The sequence below is a fragment of the Saimiri boliviensis genome, chromosome 15, assembly GCF_048565385.1.
Source record: "Saimiri boliviensis isolate mSaiBol1 chromosome 15, mSaiBol1.pri, whole genome shotgun sequence".
Classification (NCBI taxonomy): Eukaryota; Metazoa; Chordata; class Mammalia; order Primates; family Cebidae; genus Saimiri; species Saimiri boliviensis.
Window position 1 is genome coordinate 59645571 of NC_133463.1, and position 10488 is coordinate 59656058.

Consider the following 10488-nt stretch of genomic DNA (forward strand, 5'->3'; position numbering starts at 1 on the left):
CTAAAAAAGAAAAACATCTTACATTTTCAAAGCATAACCCACAAGGCAAATAAATTGATGAATTTAATTCCATTCAAATAAAACATTTCTTTCAAAGAAGGAAGAAGTTAATAGACAAATGACATGACAGAAGAGATTTACAATCTTAGAACCTACTAAGATGTTAAGATTTCTTAGTCATCTAAAATGTCTTTACAAAAAATTATTTAGTTTACCAAAGCTTTTAAAATGGAATTTTATTCTTTTACCATAAATGTATATTAATTTATCATTTTAAAATGATTATTGCAAGGTATAACACCAGTGGAGAAAATAAACACTGTGTTTTAAACTGATAAGAGCAGATACTACACTTGATCTTAGCCAAAAGGCTGAGAAACTATTAACATTGTGTTTTATAGAGTATGGTACAAGGGCCATTCCCATTTAGAATCTCAAAAATTGGTTAAAACTGCAGATTCCCAGTTCTACAGCAATCCTGTTTAAATTCACTGTGGTACTGGATAGTTTACCCCCCACACTGTAGGAAGTGAGTTTTGTTCTTTCTCCTAGCTATCACTGTAGTGAGTAAGTAAGATTAGTTTCTCCTAGAAAACTCTACCGGGATGTACAATTTCTTCCAAATGTTGATTCTAAAATTTGTTCTCCAAAAATTATTACCATTCTTTAGCTACTTGCAATTACTTCCTTGGTAATTTAATTGTGTTTTCTCTGTAGAGGAGGTATAGTTGATTTTATGGAACTCTGTTTCCTTCTGACAGGTTGAACTATCCAATTTTCATGAGTAACTATATGTTTTAAAATCCATAATCCAAAGAAATTGCTTTTTTTTTTCTCATACTATGCCCTATCCTAAATGATATTGCTGGTAGAAGGATGAGCAGAAAAGTAGGTACAGAAAATTAGAAAAATTAAAACATTTAGGGGAATAAAGGTAGCCATTTTCCCATAATGATGCTTTAGACCTTGGTGGTTCTGAGTGCGTACTTCTTAAGAATAGGTATCTCTTACCAATGTTCAAATTGGAAAATTTAAAAAGAGTCTTAGGATTAAAGGGAAGAGCATTTTTTTTATATTGTTATAATCCTGCTCCCATCTTGGTAGCTACTTTGCTAATTACATCTTAGGGTGATCAATGTTGATTTTCAAGTGATTAGAGAAGATTAGGGGTATTTAAACTTTCTGTAAAGGGCCAGAAGATAAATATTTTAAATTTTGTGGGCCATATGCTCTCTGTCACAACCACTCAACTCTGCCAGTGTGTGAAAATAGCCATAGACAATACACAAACAACAGGCATGGCTTTGTTCCAATAAAACTTTATAAGAACAGACATTAGATCTAGCCCAGAGCCATCGTTTCCATACCTCTGGTCCAGATATAAAGCATGCTGGCTCATGTTTGGTCCTGGTATGTGGATCAGGATTGGTTATCCATCCATAAAGATCAAGAGTCAGGAGCTCAGCAGAGGAACTTAACTTGCGTTGGTAACAGAAAAATAAATGTCTTGGGAGAGAGAGAGACTTACCCACAAAATAAAGTCAGGGATCATTGAATGGCAGTGTGTTGTTTACAGTGACAAATTAATACCCTTACAGCATTAAAAAAAGATAAACTAGTGGGTTTCTATTTCCATAGAGATTTTATGTAACACAGTGGCCTTTTCACTATGCCATTTTATGTAATTACCATCGCCACAGAGGCTATTAATTCAATATAATCAAGGCAAGTAAAGGTCAGCTAATATTGTGCTATATCCATCACTAAATATTTTTACATTTTTCCATATTTTATAATTGAGTTTTCTTGTCAGACTTTTCAATATTATTTTGAGATTTGGCTGTTCCTGCCAAAATGAAATGAAATTTTTAATAAGAAATAGCATTCATGCACATTAAAAATTCTATTTAATATATTTTTTTTATGTCACATTAAGCAGAAGAGGCTTTCATTTATTTCAAATGTACTCATGCTTGCTGTAGGTAAATGGAAGGAACATCACTTATTGATCTCAGTCAGAGTTAAGGAGCAATAGTTACTTGTGAGCCCATGTTCTTCTGTCATCTTTCTTATTCTCTTGCCCAGTGACCCAAACCACAATTATAATGGCCTTCCTTTGTACATTTATCATGTCTTTACTGATTGGACTGTATTTGAAAGTTAGGCCCTTTGAGCCTGTCACCCTTTTACGTGTCAGCCACATATATAGTGTTGTGTTTTTAAAACATGGCACTCTGTTAGTCTCCAGTTTCTCCACAAGCGAAATAAACTGGGAAGTAATATTTTTATATAATACATTGACACTTAAAAAGTAAACATATTAAAAATTACTCAACAGGGAAAATAAAAGTTGCTAAAAACACCGTTTTATTATTCAGTCCCAAGCCTGAAAGAATTTCCTAGAGGTCTCGGTTTATCTTCATGAAATCTATGTTTAAAGCATGCCAGAAAACTGTGGGCTAATTTTATGAAATTTGTTGGAAAGCAGATTGAATTTCATCATGTCACTACTCCTTTGAAGGGTAGTATACTCAGTGTGCTATAGTGCACTGACAGAAGCAAACAACAACCTACAGGCCATGTGATTACCAACGCTTAACTTTACTTCATAGTCCTTATACGTTTTTTCCCGTTTATTTCGCAATCTCAATTTTCTCTAAATCCAATTTCATCATTGGAGTTTAATCACGCATTGTTACCTAGTTTACTGAGTTTATCTTCTGACTAGTTGTTAAAACATCAGCCTTGACTTCTGTAATTCATCCTTCACACTATCATCAAAATGACTTTTCTTACCTGCAAAAATGCTTATGTTACTTTCCTGCTCAAAAGTCTTCAAAAGTTTCTAATTGTTTACAGGAAGAAAACAATTTAGACTCCTAGGCAGGCTATTTTAGGCAATAGCATGCTATTTTAGGCATGTTGTCTTTGGAAAGCAGAGCTTAAGGCAAAGATCTTCATGTACATGGCTTATTTGGGAAGTGATCCAGGGAACAGGAACTTTTTGAGGAATCTTAGGTTCTCAGATTCTCAAATGTATTGAACTCCTTGCTGCAGACTAAAATAGGAAGTATTGGTCCTTCAGTTCCTTTTCCTTCCTGGTGAAGGGTAGCTCTGTGGGTTTCAAGGGTCCTGCCCTTCTGGGTTGTACATGCATAATTGCCACGTGTGATCCTACAGGTGTCTCTAGCATATTATCAGAGAATGTCATTCACAGAAAGTAAGAAATATGGGACAGGGCAAGTCAACATCCTGCAAGAATGCTCCTGCCCAAAGCATGCATGAAAATGATTTCCACAGTAGTGGCTGGAATTAGAAGTGGGGCAAACAACAACCTATAGATCATGTGATAACTAATGCATTTGAAGTGATACCCAAGAATTGTCAAAATCGTGTGGCATAAAAATACTTCTTACATCATGTGACTTGAATTTCTGTCCAATCTGATATTTCATCATTATTTTTTCATGCCCAGATCAAAATTAAGGAGGCAACGAACTTGCTTATTAATTTATTAAATAAAAGTTTGTTGAACAAGATTATGTATCAAGTAACCTTTTTAAAATTATTTATTTTTATTGCATTTTAGGTTTTGGGGTACATGTGAAGAACATGCAAGATTGTTGCATAGGTACACACATGGCAGTGTGATTTGCTGCCTTCCTCCCCTTCACCTATATCTGGCATTTCTCCCCCCACAACTTCTACCCGGCAAAAGAAATAGTCATTAGAGTGAATTGGCAACTAACAAAATGGGAAAAATTTTTGCAGTTTACCCATCTGACAAAGGGCTGATATCCAGAATTTACAAATAACTAAAACAGATTTACAAGAAAAAAAGCAAACAAGCCCATTCAAAAGTGGGCAAAGGATATGAGCAGACACTTTGCAAAAGAAGACATACATGAGGCCAACAAACATATGAAAAAATGCTCATCATCGCTGGTCATTAGAGAAATGCAAATCAAAACTACATTGAGATACCATCTCACGCCACTTAGAATGGCGATCATTAAAAAATCTGGAGACAACAGATGCTGGAGAGGATGTGGAGAAACAGGAACACTTTTACACTGTTGGTGGGAGTGTAAATTAGGTAACCTTTTAGACATTGGGGATGCAGAGAAGTTTCCAGGACTCATTCAGGTTGTATTTGAGTTGGGAGGGGCAAATAACAAACATGTAAACATATAAAAGGGATGATTTCAGTTAGTGGTAAGGGTAATAAAGATAATAAAGCAAGGCAATAAGATAAGTAGAGTAGGGGAAGGTCTGAGTGCAATCCTCTCCCTGGAAATGACATTTGACCTGAAGTTTAAAGGATGAATGTAAAAAACCTATGCAAGAATCTAGGGACAGCATGCTGCAGGCGAAGATAATAAAAGAGCAAAAATCTAGAGCTGCAAATCAGTTTTGCATGTTCTAAAGGGAGGAAGAAGGCTATGTGGTTAAAGTCTAGTGAATAGAAGAGAGAGTGAAGAGAGGAAGAAATATAGGTAGGACCAAAATTTGTAAATACCTTTAGGTTAAGGCAAAAAGTTTGGATTTTAGTAAAATTTTATTGAAATATCATTGAAGAGATTTAAGAAGAGAAGAAATATAATATGATTTGCATTTCATAAAAATACCCCTGGCCAGTATAAGAATTTCCCTGGGACTTGAACCTCTCCTACCCCCATCCAAGTGCCATTGAAGATACTGCCTTTATAATAAATATCACCATTTAAATGTAATTTTTTTTTTACAGAATATAACTTCTCAAGGGAGGGTACCACATCTTCATATTTTTGTAGACAGTGCACCTCACATATTATAATTACTAAAAACATAATTGATAATAAATGTTATAAGATGGATGAATGAATGCAGGTCTACAAGGGTGTTTCAGTAAGTGATAGAATAAGAGGGCTAACCAGCATGCAGAGCAGTGGTTTTTCTTAACTATTGTTCTTTGCCTGAATATTTTTTAATGCTCTACATCTAAGTCTTAAGATGACATCCCTCTGTTGTTCACTTATGTTCAACTTGTGACTTACTCTGTCTTTCAGATCCTTCCCTGCTCTTCCAGTGAAGAGCTTAGATGTTTTTCACTGTGAAATTCATTTTATTTCAGTAAGTACAAGAGAGATAGTATAGTATAGGTTTATGAGTACAGAAATTGGAGTGAGAAACAATAATTTAAAGGCTGAATTAAAATATGAGTTTGAGACAGTGCAAGGAAGATTCAGTGCTTCAAAAAGGGCATTGGTGACTTTGAAAATTTTTTCAGCACGTAGAACTAGGACAGCCCCTCACAGGTGCTTGAGCTGTTTAGTTAGATTTGCTATTCAATCATGAATGTACTATTCATTAGCCCAGTGACCTTGAATAAATTTCATAGTCGTAATAAATCTCAATTTCTTCATATATTTAATGTGAATAACAGTGTATAATCCATAGGATCCTTGTGAAGTTTAAGTAACTTAATTGTATATGAAATGCTTAGCACATTTTTGACACATTTTATACTCTAAACTGGTAATATTATTCTTAGTAACCAAAATATGTCTTGAAAGAGAGTGACACAGTAATAGCCTTTTCCAACTGTAGTGATTAAATTAATTATTGGTTGCTGGTCTTCCCAGGAGAGTTGATTTGCAGGGTTTTTTTTTTTTTTTTGCGGCACAGAGCTTCAGTCCAAGGTCCTTTGGTTTCTGCTTTGCTTTCCAACCTAGGGTCAAAATAAATCAATTTACGAATCTTGCACTGAATCTGTTATCCTTAAGGAGGGAGCATTTGGAAGACCAATTGTAAAATTAAAAGATAATTCTAAATATTGCTGAGTAGAACTATAATCCTTTTTCTCTATGTAATTTTATATATGCAGTTTTAGAATAATTCCACTTTGTTGGCTAAGAACAATTTGGTTAGAAGTGATAGAAAAGTTAACTCTTAAGTGGCTAAACATATAGGAGTTTTTTTTTTTTTCTCATAAGATAAAGTTGAATTGTTCACCAAAGCTGTTAATCAGTGTTTTGGCTTTCTTCCTTCTTGGAAGAATGATAGAATAGTACAATTATATATGGTAGATTTATGCTTCTTTCCTCCTTAAAGTTAGGTACAACAATGTAAGTTGCATTGGGTAATGGAATGTGAGTATGTGTGGCATTTCTAGGCAGAAGCCTTTAAGAGTCAGTGTTTCTGCCAAGTTCCCTTCCCCTTGCCATGGTGATTGGTGATATATCACATGACAGTTTAATGGAACACAGCCTTCATTGTCCACTGGGGTTTTGAGGTTGTTGGTTACAGCAGCATATTCAACTAATAAATAGCCTCACTAATACAAATCATACAAGACACCAGCCTTACCAAATTGTGTTTTATCATCTCTGTTTGCATTTTCATTCTTATCACATTATATTCTCAAGATGGCTGCAGCAACTCCAGGAATCATTTTAGTGTTCAAAGAAGGAAGAATGGGCAAAGATGGGTGATACCAGGCATATTATTCATTTTTACCAAGAATGTGAAACATATTCTGGGAAGCTTTTCAGACCTCCCCTTACATCTGCTTGGCCATGAGGACCAGGTTAAATGGCTGCCATTAGTTATAAGGGAAGTTGTAAAATGGGCATAACACCATTCCACAATAAATTGGGAAGACATGGGGATGTGATATTGATCAGGCCACTGACAGTGTATGCCAGAAAAGCACAGTTAACATAGCAAGTTTTCCTTTTTCCAAATGAAAATGAAAACATTCCAGTAGGATCAACTCAAAATCCCCATTTCAAGTTAATAATCAACTATAGAAAACTACGTTTGGAGTAAAGCCGGAAACCATAATTCTCAGCAAACTGACACAAGAACAGAAAACCAAACACCGCATATTCTTACTCACAAGTGGGTGTTGAACAATGAGAACACAGGGCACGGGGAGGGAAACGTCACACACTGGGGCCTGTCAGGGTGGGGGCTGGGGGAGGGATAGATGGGAGTTGGGAGATAGGGAAGGAATAGCATTCGGAGAAATACCTAATGTAGTTGATGGGGTGATGGATGCAGCAAACCACCATGACACATGTATACCTATGTAACGAACCTGCACGTTCTGCGCATGTACACGAGAACTTAAAGTATAATAAATACAAATTTTAAAAAGTAAGAAAAGATGAAACCTATGTTTGGAGTAATTCTCCCTGCCATTCTGTCCCAATTAATCAGTTTTATGAGTAAAACCCTATTTTTCAAATTGTTATTGCACAGTTATATGGGCAATAGTTAAAAAAAAAATCTGACTGAGGTAAAGCATGTCAGTTATGTTACTTCTTACTATCTACGAATATTTTGGTAAGAAAGAGAATTAATTTGATCTGGTCATAATAATGTCTTTCATAAAAAACATTTTTGTTCTGATATCCTAGTAGATATTAGAATTGCTGAGTTTTAATATCCGGGCTTCAATACTTTTACTTTTTTCATATTTTCCATTTTGGGGAAATTATATGTATTGTGCTTATCTTTTTTTAAAAAAACTAAATGTCTTGAAAATGACATGCCCCTTTTTTAAAAAGAAAGTTCCATTTTTAATTTGGACCTCTTGATGTTCATTATACAAAATCAATGTAGCTTTTTATATTTTAAAATTCTCTGTTGATGGTATAATGTGTTCAGCATATGTATGGGGGCGGTGGCTGAGAAGACAGGCATTTAAGCAACAGTTTGTCCTAAACTTGAGGGCTCCCTTTGATTTGATTTAAAAATATAATCACTAGTCATTTTTTCAGTTTCTTGAAGAGCTTAATAATATAGATATGTACTAAGCCTGCTAATGTTTATAGCTCTGTTTTTCCCTCTGAGTCTAACTTATAAGGCAAACACTCTTTCTTGATTTTGATACATGTAAAGTTGGGCTGAAACTGCTGTTTCTATGTTCTGCTTGACCAACAACATTATGATTTTGGAAGACGTGTATAGTTCACTCTGTAGTAGCTTCCCTTTAACAAGGCGTTCAGCAGAGCCTTCACCACCCCTTTCCAGCTTTTCCTTTGGCCTACTGGTTTATCATAAACAATTTGAAGGCATTTGTCACTTAGAAAATGTGACCAAAGACTGGGCCTATCACAATCTGGCCAGAATAAAGCCTGTGTGGTTTATGAACAGATCTCAGCCCTATGAATTTGTGAAACTCTTTGGAAAGCCATGTGATACTTTTACATTTAGAATAAAATGTGTCAACTACATTTTAATTGAGATTAAAAGTAACAGAATGTTTTTTAAACATGCTTAAAGCTTGAAGACTCCTTAAGTTGCTTAATGCTATAAACAAGCTTAAGTTTATTAAAATTAAAGAAAAGGATTACAGAGTTTGTGAATGCAGGGAATTCACCTGCTCAGTGTGCAGTAAAAAATTAACCTTGCCCAGAGAATCATTTGGCCTTTAACTAGCTTCTCGGATATAACATTTAAGCCCTTGGAATGTCCTGCTTGATAAAAGGGTCTTTGTTTACCAGGGGACGTTGGGCCATTCCAGATACTCGATGACTTACGGTGCAGAACTTGGGCTGTGTAGTATCAACTTGTTACTTGAGGGCTGGAATCAGGTCAGCCAGGCAAGTGGTCAGCAATGGTTATGTGGCCAACCCATAATAAAGCTCTGAACACCAAGATTTGGGTGAGTTTCCCTGTTTGGCAACACTCCATGCATGCTGTCACACAGTACTGTTAAGAGAAATCATTCCTATCTACATTGTAACCATAATAGGTGCATTGCTCAATACTCTGCAAGTCAATACACTGAGACACCGGGTTGCATCAGAGAAAGGGGTTTAATTGTAGGACTGCTGAATGAGGGGATGGGAGAAAATCTCAAATCCATCTCCATGAAGAGTTTGGGGCTAGACGTTTTAAAGGTTTTGTAGTGGGCTGAAGTGTAAAGAGTAAGGGTAAAGTCATAGGACAGAGAGCAGAAGAAACTGTATTCTTACTCACATTCTGTTCCTCTGTGGAGGTCTTTAAACTGGTTGGCTTCAGCTGTTTTGTTGGAATTCAGGATCTGAAAAACATCTTAAGAAATTCTTAAACAAAAGTCTTATGATTCTAATATCAGAAATCTTATCTATTGGAAAAGTAGGGATGCAAATGTTATCTAGTGACTTTTGGTTACAAGGAAGTGGGTCAAAGTGCAGCCTGATTAATGCTTAATTATACCTATACTTCTGTGCAGAATTCTTGTTAGCACTGTGAGGATGGCTTCAGCATGACTTCACTGGGAAAGAACAAGTGGAAACACCACCAAGCACCACACTTGGTCTCTCCTAGACACTACACTAGGCAACTCTCCTCTTTGTCGATTTTAACCTGTATCCTTTCACTGTGATAAACCATTTGTGAATATAATGGCTTTCTGAGTTCTGTAAGTCCCCCTAGTCAATCATTGAACCGAGGCTATTCTTGGAGACCTTCTAAATTACATTTAGATTGTCATCTTTAGCTACAGGAAATTTGCTCTAAGTCTAAAAATAGTTGCAAAGAATCCCCACCACTTTCTTCCACAGGCTCAATTCACAGCAAAATCTCCTTCTTTGGTGGACGCAGAAATGCTGCAATTAGATGTGTTGGATGGTAGTTACACTTGCTTCACTGCATTCCCATGAGGAGAGGTGGTGGGTGGTTTCTGATGTAAGTGGTTCCTTGCTTTATTACTAGTGAATGTGACCCTCACACATTCTATCCTTCACTGATGTTATGGTTAACCTAGGAAGAATTGGGAAGAAGATTAAGAATGTTTTCATCTGGCCGGGCATGGTGGCTCACACCTGTAATCCCAACAGTTTGGGAGGCTGAGGCAGGTGGATCACCTGAGGTCAGGAGTTCGAGACCAGCCTGGTCAACATGGTGAAACCCTATCTCTACTAAAAATACAACAGATTAGCTGGGTGTAGTGGTGTGTGCCTGCAGTTCCAGCTACTTGGGAGACTAAGGCAGGAGAATCGCTTGAACCGAGAAGACAGAGGTTGCAGTGAGCAGAGATTGCGCCATTGCACTCCAGCCTGGGTAACAGGAGTGAAACTCTGTTTTAATAATAATAATAATAATAATAATAATAATAATAATGTATTCATTCAGTTCTTCCCTTCCAACCTAACATCTCATTGCCTCAGCTTCTGTTTTCCTGAATTGAGGCTATATTCTCAAATTACTCTCAACTAAACCCTGCTAGTATAAGCTAAACATGGCTTAGGACCCTCCTTTTTGGAGCATTTTCTTTATGATTAGGGATATTCAACACTGGCTTTCTGAAGGAGAAGAAGTAAAGGAAGCATTTGAGGACAAAAAATTTTTCACAGCCTGTTTTCAGTGGCCCCATTGGGCGTGGAGAGATAGGAAAGGTATCTTTTCTGATGTCACCCAGTATTACTCCTAAAAAGTGAATTGAATTGATTTGAGAATAACCTCTCTTCACTTAGCCATTTGCAATGATCTCTTTCAGGCTGTACTGATATTTCT

General features: G+C 36.3%; 1 pseudogene; it reads right to left on the bottom strand.

The window, feature by feature from the left end:
• Positions 1-259: 259 nt before the first annotated feature.
• LOC120362478 (U2 spliceosomal RNA) lies at positions 260-383 on the bottom strand (annotated as a pseudogene).
• Between the last annotated feature and the right edge of the window lie 10105 nt (positions 384-10488).